This window comes from Leguminivora glycinivorella, chromosome 3 (genome assembly GCF_023078275.1).
Source record: "Leguminivora glycinivorella isolate SPB_JAAS2020 chromosome 3, LegGlyc_1.1, whole genome shotgun sequence".
In the NCBI taxonomy this organism is placed as follows: Eukaryota; Metazoa; Arthropoda; class Insecta; order Lepidoptera; family Tortricidae; genus Leguminivora; species Leguminivora glycinivorella.
The window spans coordinates 20,357,731-20,375,881 of NC_062973.1; the positions used below are offsets into that span (position 1 = coordinate 20,357,731).

At 35.3% G+C, this 18,151-nt stretch overlaps 1 protein-coding gene across 2 annotated transcripts in view; it reads right to left on the reverse strand.

Moving 5' to 3' along the window:
* Window positions 1–425: 425 nt before the first annotated feature.
* The window catches only part of LOC125224914 (forkhead box protein O), a 156,191-nt gene continuing 138,465 nt past the window's right edge, over window positions 426–18,151 (reverse strand). For both annotated transcript variants that reach the window (XM_048128432.1, XM_048128431.1), the window contains exon 9: window positions 426–4,695. The gene's annotated coding sequence lies outside the window, so the exon portion shown is untranslated. The remainder of the gene's footprint in view (window positions 4,696–18,151) is intronic.

The window sequence follows — 18,151 nt, forward strand, 5'->3', positions numbered from 1 at the left end:
CATTTGTTAGCGGCCACCATTCCGTTAACATTTTAGTCCACCTGCCATCACTCTGCCTAGCAACATGTCCTGCCCAACTCCATTTTAGTTTGGTAATTACGAAACCTACGTAACCTTACTAACGGTAATAGGTAATTACTATGTATATTCTTAAACTAATTAATGGTAGAGAAAAAGTATTGTGCCAGCCTTATATTTTGTGGTAGTAGAGGCTAAATGTTGAACTTCACCTTTTGATATCGGATCGGATCATTTGAAAACTTACTCAGTTAGTGCATTTTCACATTTGATTTTTGCCTTTGAAATCCTTCCTACATCCGATATCTTTCCCAAAGACCATAGAAATATAACCCATACCTATATTATATCGCATATGATGAGTTCACGTGTGGTGATCGTCGATGGCAGGCAAATGAAACCACGGATGCAATTTTGAAAACAATATCAAATTTAATACATAAATAGGATTTATGTACTTCTACATACATGTTTTCATCTATCATATTTACACTGAAACACATATTTTCCTAATCATTAAGCTACATTTTTCACATTTCTGTCGTAAAATTAATAATAATATAATAAGCAACTGAAAAATATAACAAAAATAATGTAGTTTTTACGACATAAACATAATTATGCGAAAAAAAAATTAAACATGTACAAAATAATTTATACGTAACTTTGGGGCACGTGGGTACTACAACATAGTATCCAGCAGTCCCTACATACTAACAATGCATTACCGTGGTCTAATATTAAAATATATTATCTATTACTCGCTAAGTACCCCTTGCGGTTGACAAACGGGTTATTGCAACTAACTACTCGTTCTTACATAACATTTTCAACTCTAAAATTATTAAATTTCGATGCACATCGCGCGGACGGCTCACTATTGTGCTGCATACATTATGCTTTATCGTTTGCCATAATTACCATTTGTTCTTAGCTATTGTCGTAAAAAATAAATATTGTCAGTAATCTTCGTTCAAATCAATAATTATAAAGGTTATGTAATAAAGGTGAATTCACACTGACGAATACTTTTTGCTCAGTAAAAAATATTTTGTTCGAAGAGTCATAAATGTCATAAATGTCAATGATGGCAAACGAATTGTCAAAAATAATGACATTTCAAATTAGCTGTAAGAAAGCGCCGCTGATTGCTGTTGACTTGAAAACACAAATGTCAATTCACAGTAGGGCCTACCGCGAGAGTCGTTTGAAGACTTGCCTCCCTTTCACGCTTACGTATGAATTTACAAGTGCGACAGAGAGAAAACCCGTCGAACGTGGTTCGCGGTACGCCCTATGATGCGTGTGCACGCGAGCGATTCAGAAACGCGCTGCTATCGCACCTAGTGTGTATTTGCCTTAAAGGCGATGGTTTCACATTCAAAAACACAATTTGCGAACTAATTTATTCATTTGCTGGTAAATTGTGTTTTTTAAACGTTTGAAACGGTCAAAGTCACCTGAATGTGTTTGATCTTTGAAGAAACCTTAAACCTGCTATAACTGCCTTTTGAGTAGGAAATTCGTCACAGTACCTAATGGCAAATTTACTATTTAAGAAAGCCGAGCTAAAGAAAATGTATCTGTGGTTTATTATAGAGACTCCATACAAATTCATGCAGGTAATAGTAATAAGTCACAGGCATATTTTCTGTAATAGCCCTAGGTATATGTAAAAAAATATTAAAAGTTGCTATTTTAACTCTTCATAAGTTCCGAAAACCCGTACACCCTGTCACTACATGTCGACTTTTCCATTACGATTTTCAAACAGTCAACCAGACAAACACAAGTTTCTTACACAGTAAAACACTGCTTCATATAAAAATGTGCATTATCCTAGCAAGTCCACTAATCTAAGTTAATGTTGTCAAACCTTTTTTACACAAGTCGACAGTCAAGTACCTTTAGCAAAATATTCTCAATCAATTACAATTTTTATCTGTTTTGAATTTTATATTTACATAATATTTGTCAAATTGTCACACATGTAACACCACATTCAGTAAATTTGCCTTTTTAGTATATTTCGATTCAATAACTTCATAATTTTGTATGTTTTAGAACATGCACGCACAGTTGATAGGTACAATCTGAACAAAAATGATCTTACTAATATTACATCAATGTCTTTAGTCAAAGTTTATGCACAGCATGCCAAATAAAGTTGGCCACTCTAAAAAAATGCAAATGCACTATTATATACAAAACTCTGACTAAAAATACATCCGTTTAACCTAAATGGAGTTCATAATTTCACATTAACGCTATGCCTTAACGGAACAGACTTTTATTTCGGTCTCAAATAATTGACCATCTGGATTGACATACCCCGACTCGTTGCGGTGTGTAACTCATACAACATCATATGCTTCAACAACCAGGAGATATATTAACTAACATCCTTAACTTAATCATGAGAGACCTCCGAGGAGTCATCATTCGTCTACTGTTGCTGTACACTCCTGCCGAACAAAATGTTAGGCAATTTTTTGTGGTCTAATGTTCAATTCACTCGGCAGTAATGTCATCGCGAATTATCAATTAACGCCTAAACTTTAGGTACGTCATCTATACACATTAGGATTTTTCTAAATGGCTCAAGATTACGTATTTTATATTTGGCAGATTACTAATTCCCAACACCTACGTTAAAATCGATGTCGAACATCCGCAAACCACTCATAGTAACTGATTGACTTTAAGTCACAATTAATATAACTAATCCATAACTACAAGATAGAAATAATATAGAAATTATTCACCTCCTGGTGAATCAAATGCGAGCTAATTTTGTACATTATATTTCTAAACGTAACTGAAAATAACGAAATTTTGTTTTAGTCACAAACGAACAAGGTATCTATAGCACCAATGTCAGCTGCAAATATACGTAGTTAAGTATACAAGCAGTGAATATAATTATAGTGTAAAATTAAAATAACTTGCGTAACCGAATTGATAAATGGGCGAAGCGAAACGAACGTGTTTTAATATATACATAAAAATGGACGCCAAAAGTACAAGAATTGACCTTACATGATACACATATTAAATTGAACACTTATTGGCTACATCTATCACAAACAGTCCACTGAGGTAATTCGCAGAATGAACTTTTTTGTTTTCGAAGAGATTATAAGCTAACACTCGATATAGCTAAAATAATGAGTAAATCCTGTACTTAGATGACGAAATTAATATCTGGGACTAGAGATCTGACTAAAACGGGTTTGGTTGTGCGTCAGCTTCAATGCGAGCACTTTATTTTATGGTTTGTTTTTTCTTAAACGCGATGCTATTAAACTTTTTAAAATCTTCAACATTTCATGTCAATAGGCACAATTATCGGAGCAATAATTATATCTTACCACCGTACCATTAATATTTGTGCATGTCTATATAAAATGCAATATAAGTATTTACGTGATTTAATCATAATGCCTGTGGAAACTTACTAAAAAAACATTCATTGTAACTGTAATAGTAGATTTCGGTATATATTTGGTGTCAAGTAGTTTGAGCAATATTGTAAACATTTTTGGTAGGTACGTTATGGCTCAGAGGTACAGGTTCTTAGTAAATAATAAATAACACAAATAATATGGCGTATTACAAATAATTACAATCTAATTGGTGCCAGTTATTGCAGAAAACAGTTATGCAATATACATACATTGGTACGATTTACACTAGAATTTACTAGTTGTACCTATATTACAATATTGTAAAGGAGATTTTATTACAAAGAAACATGCAGATTTCACTTTGGAATCAATCAAGTAAATATATATGTAATATTGGTTCTATACCTACATCTACAAATTTTGGCCCACAAAACAAATCATCACAGATGCAAAATCAGCATCTTAATTCTGAGGCAATATTTTATTCCCATGCAACCAAAATTTACAGGCATACGATTGTAAACCAATAATCCTATTTATAAGACCGAGTTACAGCTATGGTTACGGACAGACATCGCGACATAAGTACTAGGTAAACGGCATTGTCGCTAAACGAGACACTTTCTACATCCGAAATAAACTCACAGACACTTACCCGTTCTTCAGAGGTACTTGAATATATGAATAGACCATAATTTAGGTGTTCGGAGGGGACAGTGCGGCGACGACACTAAAACGATGAGAAATCAACTCGGCATAGTCCACTACACGCTACGCGAGGTCGAAAAGTCTTAACTAACTTCGTCCAAAATATCACTTCGAAATATAACATTATGTCGCACCTTCAGATTGTTTTCGTTACTAACAGGTTTTGATTAAGAACACTGGTTTCAGTCTCTAGAGTACCTAGGTCTCCTGATGCGCGGTTCATTTGTGATGAACAGTTATTTGGAAATGCTGACACAAAGCTCGTCATTTTAATTGACCGCTTCAGAAGTTTTCCAATCCTAAGGTAGCGTTCCCACTTAAGCGTCGCGTGTCTCGGGGCGCGCAACGGACGTCTCCGCCACGCCGCCTGAATGTAATTCACGTGGCGGCGGCGTGGCGCGCGCCGCGCCGCCTGGGGGCGCGTCTTACGTCCTTCCTATACATAATGTACTGAGGAGACGTTTTTTGAATTACATTCAGGCGGCGTGGCGCGGACGTCCGTTCCGCACCTCAGGACATGCGTCTCTTAAGTGTGGCCGGTCCCTAAAAGCGTTGCAACTACCTGAAACAATCAAACAAACACATAAATAAAATCATTGATAAGTGATCTTGCTAGACTAACGTACATGTATATTGTGTACGTAAATATAAGTTTTAAACTCCCTCATACATTTTTCCAAATCTCGATGAAAATAAATAGCAAAAATAATTTAGTTTTTTGGAAGAAGTGAGTGGGCACTAAGAATATACTTGACAAATTTTCTTTCTGTATATTTCAGAGAAAACTGATATTTAATTCTACCGCCTTCGCCTATGATATCCATATACATTCCAAGCAATTTACATTCTAATTAAATCCAAATAGCCAATAAAAACGTCACGCCCCAGTATCGTAGTAATCTCGATGTAATTCTCACTCGGGAGAACCACCCGGTTGCAAAAAGCGTAAGTTGTACGAAAAAGAGTGGTGGATAAGTCATTTTGGAACGGGGTTTCGGGATTATCAGCATTTCTCGTTCGGCAGAGTTTCTGCTGAGTTTGTGGAGTGTAAATCGTAACCTGCCCGCCTGGGCGTCGCCGCGAGCCCCCCCCGCGCCCGCAGGTGACGACCGCCAGTGCTGCCCCATTCGATATTTTCGCAAGATTTTCTGAACTTTGGAATTATTGAATTTGCTTAGAGCTAGTTTTAGTGATTCGTAAAGTTTTCGTATTTTGTGAAATAGAATTGTAGGAATGATTCATTATTTTTTTTCTATTTATGATTTATGCTAGAAACATGTATTTTGGAAATTGTTTGCTCGGATGCAACTTACTGAAAGTTTGATAGAAACAAGCGCGAAAATTTATCTTGGAAGTCAGCAATTTGCACCCGATTTTTAAGTGCCATATTTTTATTTTGACAAAGTCGTTGTTCCGGAGTCCATACAGTTTTTGATGTTTCATATATTTGTATCCTTAAAATTTCAAGTAAACTAACCATTAATATACGGTTGAAAACGTTGGTTTTTGTAACCCAATTCTTGAGATTAGGTAAATAGAGTCCAGGATGTCTCGCTAACGTGCTATTTGAAAACGAAGCAACTGGTTCGGTAACTAACCTTACCGATTTTATCTTAACATGTAACTACTCGCTACTCTGAAATCGCAGCATTCGTGCCACCCCTACCGACGCACTCCCGCAGCCCTAAAAGAATCCACGATAAATCTGTCGCATATTCAGCGACGTATAGTGCCACAAACTTATCGTTTTCCGCCGGCCAACGCCGAAACCAACTTCCTCGCGTACAAACTTTGTCCCGCACCGCTTTTTTCGCTAGAATAAATAACTTTGTTTCATTGTAACTGACTTTCTCGGTGAGTCATTGGTCAGAATAAGCGTTCTTGAGACGATTTCTATATGTGGTGCAGATAATTGGCATGAGAGGCCAGAAATAACGCTGGCATTAATAAAGGGAACTAGACGGAGTTTGCACGGTTCAGGATTCTTGATAAAGCAACATAGTTGCTTAACGACGGTGATGTATGAATTAGTTCATTTTAGCAAAGGTTTCTTTAATTTGCCACCCAACAAAATGAACAGGTGGATTGGTTGAGAAGTTAAAATAAAATAATCCTAGATGCAGAGAACTATATGCACGTTAATTATGAATTATATCTTCATTTTATTTTCATATGGCGTTTGATTTGTTTTGTAATTTTGATTTGTTTGATATGATTTATTAGCAGGCATTAGGTAAGAATTTTTGTCAACACCAGAGGTTATGGGGAATAAACAACCTACTGGGTATCAATATAAAATAAAGTTACTCGACTACTATTCGAACAATAATCGAAAACCGAATCCATTTGACTCGATGCCTTTATTCATTGAGTGTTTTATTGTCTGAACGAGCAGTTTGTATATTTATCCGTTTTATAGCTAGGTTATCTTAATCGTGCCAGTCCCGAGTTCGAGACGCAATTCTATTGGGAGCTTTATTGCTGTCTAGGGAACGCACGTCTATGTCATTGTGTCAACTGTGTCCTTGGCTTTTGTAATATTAAATAATCTTTGATTCTATCTAAATTCCTAACCTAGTAGTATTTTTTATGTATATTTTGATTTCACTTTCACCATACATTTTCCTTGTCATTCTCATGAAATATCATAGAAAAATATTTAGGTCATTAAGCTTGCTCTGCTCTAAAGTAAGCTTAGTTATGTCTCTATTGCTATATACTATTGGTTCTAGAGTAAATACTTGTTGTTAAAGTCATTAACTCATTTAAGTCACGATAGTCTTAAGCGCCGTATAATTTATGTAATATTTATGTAGATAATTACGTGTTTACCATGAATAAACTATTGCATCTTGAATTTTGAATCTTGAATCTATAGATTTATAGCAATTTCCACATTTTACAAAATATCCAAAAACTATCTCGACAAATTCTGGATTGGTTAATCATGAATCTGCTTACAAAATTTCATGAGAATCGGTTGAGAATTGCGACATGTAGACGAGAACATCCGGACATACAAAATCTATGCTGTCGCTGCGGTCAATTATGTAACGGCGTCCCTAACAGCTGTCCAGTTGAAATACGCTGCGGATCCCAGTGACTTGGCACAGTTTTAACCCACAGCGCTAACTTACGACCGCCTATTACCATCCCAGCAATTGTAAACGTCCTCGAAATTTCCACAAAAACATTTCCGATTTTTCGCGGCGATAATAAATCGAGTTTCGGATGTCACGGGTTATAAAACATAGGCGTCGTTGGGTATCGAGAGAATCCGGTAGGCGGTGAGAGCGTGAATTTATTCAGACTGGGGACGGCTGACCTCCTAACAACGAGTTATTTAGGGCGCACTTCCTTTAGTGATCGGGCCTATTCGCGACTCCGTGTCTCCGAAGTGAGATCTCGATTAAGAAATAAAGTGTGTACTCGTATTCTGAGCAGGTAGGTCTTTTCTACTCAATATAGACTTAATTCTCACTTACAAAACCAAAACACCAACGCGTGCCCTCAATAATGCTCTAAATAGGTATATGGCTCCCAATAATCGTATTACGTATACATTAATAATTATGTGTAATGTGTATAAGGTGTGAAGCAATACTCGATCAAAATAAGTGACTGATCCGTTTAATGTTTAAGGCAGTGTCTCATTTGCATTAGTTTTGTTTTTAAAATTATCCGACCCAACTTAAAATAGAATTAGAACTTAAAATTGATTACGTTTTTAATAAGATTAAAATGAATATGCATACCAGTTCCAGTTTCAATAGTTTTATTGCCCGGTTCTTAAATTCCTTAAAATTTCCATGTAAATGCCCTAGTAGCTAACTACTACAATGTACGGTTTGAAAATGACAACACGTATAAATACTACATATATTATCAAGTTTTAATAGCTATTTAGCACAATTTTCTATGGCCAATTTTTTGAACGGGTAATTTTCCAAAGCGCCAACATATTTGTGGGTGACAAAACCATTTGCATTCCTCATATGAAAGACGGAGATGCCCCGTCAGATTTATCGCATAGTTTCTTAGCGTTTCGTCATCCAATTCGGGTGGAATGGCAGATGCGCATTTTTCCTCAAGTTGCAGACAAATTAATTGTTTTGGCATAAAATAACTGAAATACTTTGGCTATTTATAATTGTTCAACTTATTAGCTGCGCATTATTATAAACAATATGTATAAAATTAAAGACATTAATTTTAAACTGAAGTATGCAAACATGCTATTTAATTTTAATATGGAAATAAGGACCGACCAGAAATATTGTACCTACCTATGTCTACGCGCCATGTTGAAGAATTTCATTAGAACTAATTTCTTTATACTATACTGAACTGTCACCACAGATGTCATATATACCATAGATCAAGCAAACGTATCTACTTAGCGTGTCAAATGAACTCAGTGAAATCCACTGAGTTGTCCGTCTTTACTCGCAGCTTGCAGCTTTCGGGCGTCAATTCTTGTAAGTTGAAGTCAACCAAAACATAAAAAATGCCTCGTTACGTGATATTCAATTGCAACAACACAAAAATTATGAACAATCAAGAGCCTGAGACATATTTAAAATTACAGGCAAGAATCAACTTCAGTACAAAATTTGACACGCTCGGCCCCTATACAAATATATGAATTTGTTTCTTCTATCTAAATTAAGTTCTGTGACTGTCACCGTACGAGTATACGTCAGAATAACAGCGCCCTCTTTACAATAGTCATATATTTCTGATTTGGCTTTACTTCATGGTTACATGTGTAAGTATTTACCGAATATCAAGTTGTTTAAATGTAAGTTATTGTATCGTTGAAGTAAATTATTATTTTCGCTGCGGCAATTTGTGTAACAGACAAACACACACACAGACAGACAGACACGTCAAACTTATAACACTCCGTCGTTTTTGTATCGGGGGTTAAAAACATTCCGAATAATGAAACACTACGGCGGCTTTCCATCTTACCCTTCAAGAAGAACCGTTCCATCTTAACCCATGTTACTGTAACCCATTCAGTGCTAATCACGACATGTTGTCGTTTTGCCTTTACGACGCATTTTCGCTACATACGGGGAAATCCATGTTATGGCCTTCAACGTAGCGCTACTACGAACGTAGCTCAGCGGTGAAATGTGTTAATATAATTTTTGGATAAAGAAAAAAATGTGCATTATGAAAAAAAAACGCAATCCACGAAATAAAGAAAATAAAACCTGTAAATACCAGTATTCTCCGCATTCTCTCATATATCCGTCACGTCTTTGCCTTTGGCTAGTCTGTGGCCAAGAGTAAGCCCATTTATAATAAAAAAATAAAATATAAAAAAATACAACATGAACCACCCAACTCGCAAACTCGCTGAAAGTTTCCACGCAACTCTGCGAACCTTAGCCTTTGTCTCGGCTCGTACATAGAAGCCACCTGTTGCCGGGGGCGGGGCGGCACGCCCAACGCCCTGCCACGTGGGGCCTACGAACTTTCTATCGACCTCATTTACAGGAATTATGCCTGAAAGATTATAATAACACATTTCAGTACTGCTTGATTGTTTATGTAATCACCGCCCACGTTCCGCGTACAAATCGTAAATCCATACTAATATTATAAATGGGAAAGTGTGTGTCTGTTTGTCCGTCTTTCACGGCAAAACGGAGCGACGAATTGACGTGATTTTTTTAAGTGGAGATATTTGAAGGGATGGAGAGTGCCATAGGCTACTTTTTGTCTCTTTCCAACGCGAGCGAAGCCGCGGGCAAAAGCTAGTACAATATAATTGTCGCGAGCTTTGATGATTATCGACAGTTCCGACAATTTACTTTTGGAAAGGCGTAACTTTTAACAAAAAAAAGTCCAAAAAACTTATATAGACAAGCAAGTATATAGTAAGCACTGTATAGTGTATTATAGTCAAGGCCAATGTATGGCGTCCATTACATTCCACGACTCTTCACTTTCCGAACAGACTTCAAGAGTAAAACTTGTATGTCCTAATTTGTAGGTATAATAATACATTAGGTTAGGTATAGTATTTTTCCAATGTTTATGTAACCGCCGCTCGCCTCTGCGCGGAAAAAAATATTTTAACAATACTACCAGAACGTTTAGTAAAATAGATTTATCGTAACTGATACTACAATCTCGTAATAAAAACAACTGTATTGTTACGTTTACTATATCTTGAATTCAATAGAACTAAGCAAACATTAATATGCACTAAACAGTTCTGTTTGAATTACATATACGAGAACTCTAGTTTTATTTACAACTAATAGAATAAAGGTTAATAATAGAATAAAGGTAAATGCGTACCTTAAAACCTGTCGTGTTACCCAATTTCCATCAATATTGCCTAAAACCTAATCAACATTATTAACTTAGTTATGTAACTGCCACCCGCCCTAGAAACTTCCGAGAGAACTAATTTAAAGAAGCCTTAACCTTAGAAACTTTTCAGGAAGCCTATTTGTAAAACTTTGATTGAGCTTATACATTAGGGTGGAGCGAATTTAAAAATTTTGGAAATATGCAATTGAATACCACTCAAAGTATGCCTAATTTTATGTAAATTCTGAGAAAAATAATAAAAAAAAATCTAGCTATATACTTTTGGCCCTCTACTATTGATTTAATAAAAAAATATTAATGTTTTTTTGTAAAATATCATTTTTTAATTTTACAAATTTTTTTTACATTTATATATTAAACACCACCTTTGGTATAGGAAATGATTTTAATTTCAGATTTTTTTTACTTTTAAACATTTTTTTTCTGAGACCTAAATTTTCTGTAAACTTGGAATTTTCCAAAAAATCCTATTTATATATATAGTAAGGCGGCGGAATTGAAAAAAAACCGGCCAAGAGCGTGTCGGGCCACGCTCAGTGTAGGGTTCCGTAGTTTTCCGTATTTTTCTCAAAAACTACTGAACCTATCAAGTTCAAAATAATTTTCCTAGAAAGTTTTTATAAAGTTCTACTTTTGTGATTTTTTTCATATTTTTTAAACATATGGTTCAAAAGTTAGAGGGGGGGGACGCACTTTTTTTTTCCTTTAGGAGCGATTATTTCCGAAAATATTAATATTATCAAAAAACGATCTTAGTAAACCCTTATTCATTTTTAAATACCTATCCAACAATATATCACACGTTGGGGTTGGAATGAAAAAAATATCAGCCCCCACTTTACATGTAGGGGGGTACCCTAATAAAACATTTTTTTCCATTTTTTATTTTTGCACTTTGTTGGCGTGATTGATATACATATTGGTACCAAATTTCAGCTTTCTAGTGCTTACGGTTACTGAGATTATCCGCGGACGGACGGACGGACGGACGGACGGACGGACGGACGGACGGACGGACGGACGGACGGACGGACGGACGGACGGACGGACGGACGGACAGACAGACATGGCGAAACTATAAGGGTTCCTAGTTGACTACGGAACCCTAAAAAGTCGTCTAGTTTTGAAGTTGATGTGACTGGAGAGTATACTGCTGACAAGTGGTATCGTTGTGATCGGTAGACTTTACTGAGTACGAAATAATGACTTGTCGCATTCTCAGACTGTGGGGGGGTTAACTATGACGTCACAAAGATCGCGGTCCCGGGTTTAAATTTTTTGCCAATTTGTCTAGAACCCCTTATCCAATTTTGAAAAATGAGGTGTCGATTGAAAGCGTATAACATGCTGATTAAGATTTCTTATATGTGAAAAGTATAGTTTTGTTAGTTATTTTTTAATTAACAATAATGCAAAAAATACTTTTTTTTTACTCTCTTTTTTGATTTTTGTGACTCAAAAAGGCAATGAAAACGGCCACTTAGCTAAAAAATATGTTATATAAATCATTTAACTACATTATTAAGCTATCTGTTGCTTTTTAAATTTCTACGATCGGATAATAAATAAGCAAACTACAACCACATACCTGTAGGCGGGGAGTACCGCTTGACTCGCGTTCCCATACATTCGGCGTCTATCAAATTACACCTCGCGCAAAATTCGTTTCAAGCAGATATACCTCTAATCTTATTCATCGTAACCTATCAATATTGGTATCATTTGAAAGTACAATTAAATTACTTTAAGAAACAATGTCAATCATTTTCTTAAAATCAATAATCGCCAGTCTGCGGTGGTTACAAAGGAAAAAAGTGGGTATGCAATTTGACTGGTTTCCTAGGTTTGATACCCTAGACGAGTTTAAAAGGGGAGGCAAAGGTGACATATGGGTTGTTCTCTGGCCTAAAAGCTATACAGAGGGTCAGGGGAGAAAAAAACTAGGGTTTAAGTTTAGTTTTAAGTTATTTTTTCTTTTATTTGTTGATTTTATTGTGTTTAATTTTTTTGTAATTTTATCAAGGATACCGTTGGTTTCTTTTGCTGAAAATTCCCTTTTTTATGAGAAATGTTATAAATTTCATGGCATTTTCCGATAGACTAAAATTAACTTTCAAATAAGGCCACATAGTCATACTGATACATAGTCATACCCTTAATATTATATAAGTAAAAGTATGACTATGTGGCTTACTGATACATAGCCATACCCTTAATATTATATAAGTAAAAGTATGACTATTTGGCCTTATTTGAAAGTTAATTTTAGTCTATCGGAAAATGCCATAACATTCATAACATTTCTCATAAAACAGGGAACTTTTAGCAAAAGAAACCAACGTGTATCCTTGATAAAATTACAAAAAAATTAAACACAATAAAATCAACAAATAAAGGAAAAAATAACTTAAAACTAAACTTAAACCCTAGTTTTTTTCTCCCCTGACCCTCTGTGTAGCTTTTAGGCCAGAGAATAACCCATATGTCACCTTTACCTCCCCTTTTAAACTCGTCTAGGGTATCAAACCTAGGAAACCAGTCAAATTGCATACCCACTTTTTTCCTTTGTATTTGATTTGATTTGATTTGATTATTGATTTTAAGAAAATGATTGACATTGTTTCTTAAAGTACTTTAATTGTCCTTTCAAATGATACCAATATTGATAGGTTACGATGAATAAGATTAGAGGTATATCTGCTTGAAACGAATTTTGCGCGAGGTGTAATTTGATAGACGCCGAATGTATGGGAACGCGTGTCGCGGTACTCCCCGCCTACAGGTATGTGGTTGTAGTTTGCTTATTTATTATCCGATCGTAGAAATTTAAAAAGCAACAGATAGCTTAATAATGTAGTTAAATGATTTATTTAACATATTTTTTAGCTAAGTGGCCGTTTTCATTGTTTTTTGAGTCACAAAAATCAAAAAAAAGAGAGTAAAAAAAGTATTTTTTGCATTATTGTTAATTAAAAAATAACTAACAAAACTATATACTTTTCACATATAAGAAATCTTAATCAGCATGTTATACGCTTTCAATCGACACCTCATTTTTCAAAATTGGATAAGGGGTTCTAGACAAATTGGCAAAAAAATGAAACCCGGGACCGCGATCTTTGTGACGTCATAGTTAACCCCCCCACAGTCTGAGAATGCGACAAGTCATTATTTCGTACTCAGTAAAGTCTACCGATCAGAACGATACCACTTGTCAGCAGTATACTCTCCAGTCACATCAACTTTTTCCGAGATCCTCTCGCCGCTCTACTAGTAAGGCGGCGGAATTGAAAAAAGTCGTCTAGTTTTGAAGTTGATGTGACTGGAGAGTATACTGCTGACAAGTGGTATCATTGTGATCGGTAGACTTTACTGAGTACGAAATAATGACTTGTCGCATTCTCAGACTGTGGGGGGGTTAACTATGACGTCACAAAGATCGGGGTCCCGGGTTTCAATTTTTTGCCAATTTGTCTAGAACCCCTTATCCAATTTTGAAAAATGAGGTGTCGATTGAAAGCGTATAATATGCTGATTAAGATTTCTTATATGTGAAAAGTATAGTTTTGTTAGTTATTTTTTAATTAACAATAATGCAAAAAATACTTTATTTTACTCTCTTTTTTGATTTTTGTGACTCAAAAAGGCAATGAAAACGGCCACTTAGCTAAAAAATAGGTTATGTAAATCATTTAACTACATTATTAAGCTATCTGTTGCTTTTTAAATTTCTACGATCGGATAATAAATAAGCAAACTACAACCACATACCTGTAGGCGGGGAGTACCGCTTGACACGCGTTCCCATACATTCGGCGTCTACCAAATTACACCTCGCGCAAAATTCGTTTCAAGCAGATATACCTCTAATCTTATTCATCGTAACCTATCAATATTGGTATCATTTGAAAGTACAATTAAAGTAATTTAAGAAACAATGTCAATCATTTTCTTAAAATCAATAATCGCCAGTCTGCGGTGGTTACAAAGGAAAAAAGTGGGTATGCAATTTGACTGGTTTCCTAGGTTTGATACCCTAGACGAGTTTAAAAGGGGAGGTAAAAGTGACATATGGGTTGTTCTCTGGCCTAAAAGCTACACAGAGGGTCAGGGGAGAAAAAACTAGGGTTTAAGTTTAGTTTTAAGTTATTTTTTCTTTTATTTGTTGATTTTATTGTGTTTATTTTTTTCGTAATTTTATCAAGGATACACGTTGGTTTCTTTTGCTGAAAATTCCCTTTTTTATGAAAAATGTTATGAATTTTATGGCATTTTCCGATAGAGACTAAAATTAACTTTCAAACAAGGCCACATAGTCATACTTTTACTTATACAGAGTGGGGCCTGTAACAAAGGCGAAGAATTGAACTCTAGGCTATTCTCCTTATACTGATCAACATTTGTTCGGCGACTTTTAAAAATAACTTGTATTTTGATTTTTATCACCCTTGAAAGTTATTTCTAAGAGGTAATGTATTGCGAATTCTGTTAAGTCTAAAGTGTGACAGACAACGTCAATGACAACAATAATGGCGTACATTGAAGCTAATATTTATTTTGTATGAAAACTTAAAAATTTAAAGATTTCATAATTTTTATAAGTCACTGAACAAATGTTGATCAGTATAAGGAGAATACCCTACAGTTCAATTCTTCGCCTTTGTTACAGGCCCCACTCTGTATAATATTAATACCAAGTAATACCGTTTGAACTCAAACGACTTAGAGGTGCGGTTTTTTGACCCAGTAGGTATTAAAAAGGAATCGTAAAATCAAAACGATTGGGCTTCGGTCATTATAAACATTAAATCACTAAAATGAAGTTACCTATAATGTTTTAGTTATTATAATCCTCACTTCTAGCCACTTTTCTCAAAACATAATTATTCAACAGAAGTCAAGATAACATTAAGAGCATGTTTATTATTAATAATGCGTTAAAAATATATTAAGGTACACTTGTTAAGTACATGCAGCTCCTGCAAATACACTCAGTGTCAATCACACATCTCAATCGTTTGCGTTGAAGCAGTATTGACTCACATATTATTAGAGAGCAGGGCACGCAGGCCGCCTCGTAAGACTATGTGTGGCACTGAGGAACCAGTGAAGTCAGGTCTATGGATTGCTACACTGCTGTCTCGCTTGCACTAGGTACTTCGCCGGGGCTATTACCCTTAATATTATATAAGTAAAAGTATGGCTATGTGGCCTTATTTGAAAGTTAATTTTAGTCTCTATCGGAAAATGCCATAAAATTCATAACATTTCTCATAAAAAAGGGAATTTTCAGCAAAAGAAACCAACGTGTATTCTTGATAAAATTACAAAAAAAAATAAACACAATAAAATCAACAAATAAAAGAAAAAATTACTTAAAACTAAACTTAAACCCTAGTTTTTTCTCCCCTGACCCTCTGTGTAGCTTTTAGGCCAGAGAACAACCCATATGTCACTTTTACCTCCCCTTTTAAACTCGTCTAGGGTATCAAACCTAGGGAACCAGTCAAATTGCATACCCACTTTTTCCTTTGTAACCACCACAGACTGGCGGTTATTGATTTTAAGAAAATGATTGACATTGTTTCTTAAAGTACTTTAATTGTACTTTCAAATGATACCAATATTGATAGGTTACAATGAATAAAATTAGAGGTATATCTGCTTGAATCGAATTTTGCGCGAGGTGTAATTTGGTAGACGCCAAATGTATGGGAACGTGTGTCAAGCGGTACTCCCCGCCTACAGGTATGTGGTTGTAGTTTGCTTATTTATTATCCGATCGTAGAAATTTAAAAAGCAACAGATAGCTTAATAATGTAGTTAAATGATTTATATAACATATTTTTTAGCTAAGTGGTCGTTTTCATTGCCTTTTTGAGTCACAAAAATAAAAAAAGAGAGTAAAAAAAAGTATCTTTTGCATTATTGTTAATTAAAAAATAACTAACAAAACTATACTTTTCACATGATCAGCATGTTATACACTTTCAATCGACACCTCATTTTTCAAAATTGGATAAGGGGTTCTAGACAAATTGGCAAAAAATTTAAACCCGGGACCTCGATCTTTGTGGCGTCATAGTTAACCCCCCCACAGTCTGAGAATGCGACAAGTCATTATTTCGTACTCAGTAAAGTCTACCGATCACAACGATACCACTTGTCAGCAGTATACTCTCCAGTCACATCAACTTTTTCTGAGACCCTCTCGCCGCTCTACTACTAGGGAAGAGCGGGGCCTCCCAACACAGGCAACTCCTTGCTTACCGGGCGGCTCCATCCCCTAAATTATGACCATGTGTTTAAATAAACAAATATTTTTTGTATTTTTGTATTTTTTTTTATAATCATAGGTAGCCCAAAACAATTTACAGTCTGCATGTGCAGTGTAAAAGTGATTTAGGGTGAATCCACGTAAAAGTAACGTGAGTCACGACTTCATTTAGTGTTTATTTGAACTACAGCTGCATATGAAAGGATCTATAGATGCGTATATCGAGAAAGTAACACTTATTTAGAGATATATTATCATTTGAACTTGCATCGTGAATAAAATGGAACATGGCCATAAAACGTGACGCATGTTACTCTTGCCGCGGATTGACCCTTTAATCTAATTGCCGATTGTATATTACAAGAAATTATTAAGTGCCTTCTCTTGATCACTTGCCTTGACTTTAAAAAAATACACGACTAAATAAGTAAGCTACAAGGAAAGTTTGTGACGCGCCTTAAAAATAAAAATTACAAGTACGGTATCCAAGAATATAGCTCTAGTTAAAGCTTAGTGCCACTTTGCGTCTTTAGCACCTAAAACCGCGCGTCGAACTCCAAACTAATCTACAATAATGCCTTTTATAAGCGGGTGTTCCGAATCCCGTAGTAAAATTATAAATAAAAAGACCCCGGCCACGTACATAATCCAATTTAAGGCTCGCGGCCGAAGAATGCTAAGGGACTACATAATTATATACACCCCTTAAAAGTTGGACATTTTTTAAGGGGGAATTTTCGGTTTCATGTTGCGGAAAGAATGAGACGTCGAATAAATTTTGATAGTTTAAGGGTTGGGGGAGAATAGCGAATTCGCATTTTGGTAAAATAGAGATTGTAACAACTTTTGCTTCGGATGATGACAGTGGCGTATTATCTTAGATTGGATATTTTTAAAATGGCGCTGGTTTATTAAATGTTTTTTTTTTCATTGAAGTGTCGTTATTATTTGGCTGCTTTAAAAAGCTGCTCTTTTCACTAACATCAAACACGATTTCAATACATTTTCCTTTATATTGAGTCTCATGTTTCTAATAAGGAAATAGGCCGACGTAGTGAAGAAACGATATGATTGAATGGCGGCTCAATTTCTATGTATAATTAATAAAAAAAAAACACTGATATACTTAATTCCCGACACTCCCCTAGGTATTTAATATATTACAACTTTCTGTACATATTTTAGAGAGATATTATTGAATACTAATATAATTTTAAATAAACATAAAATGCCCTTCATCGTTTCTTTTCAAAATTGATAAGACCTGATTTCCCATCCACTCTAGAAATCCTTACAACTAACAACCAAGGCACGTAATACAAAATAATATAAAGGCGACACGCCAGCCATAACCATGTCGGGGCTCATTTAAATAAGTGATCAAACT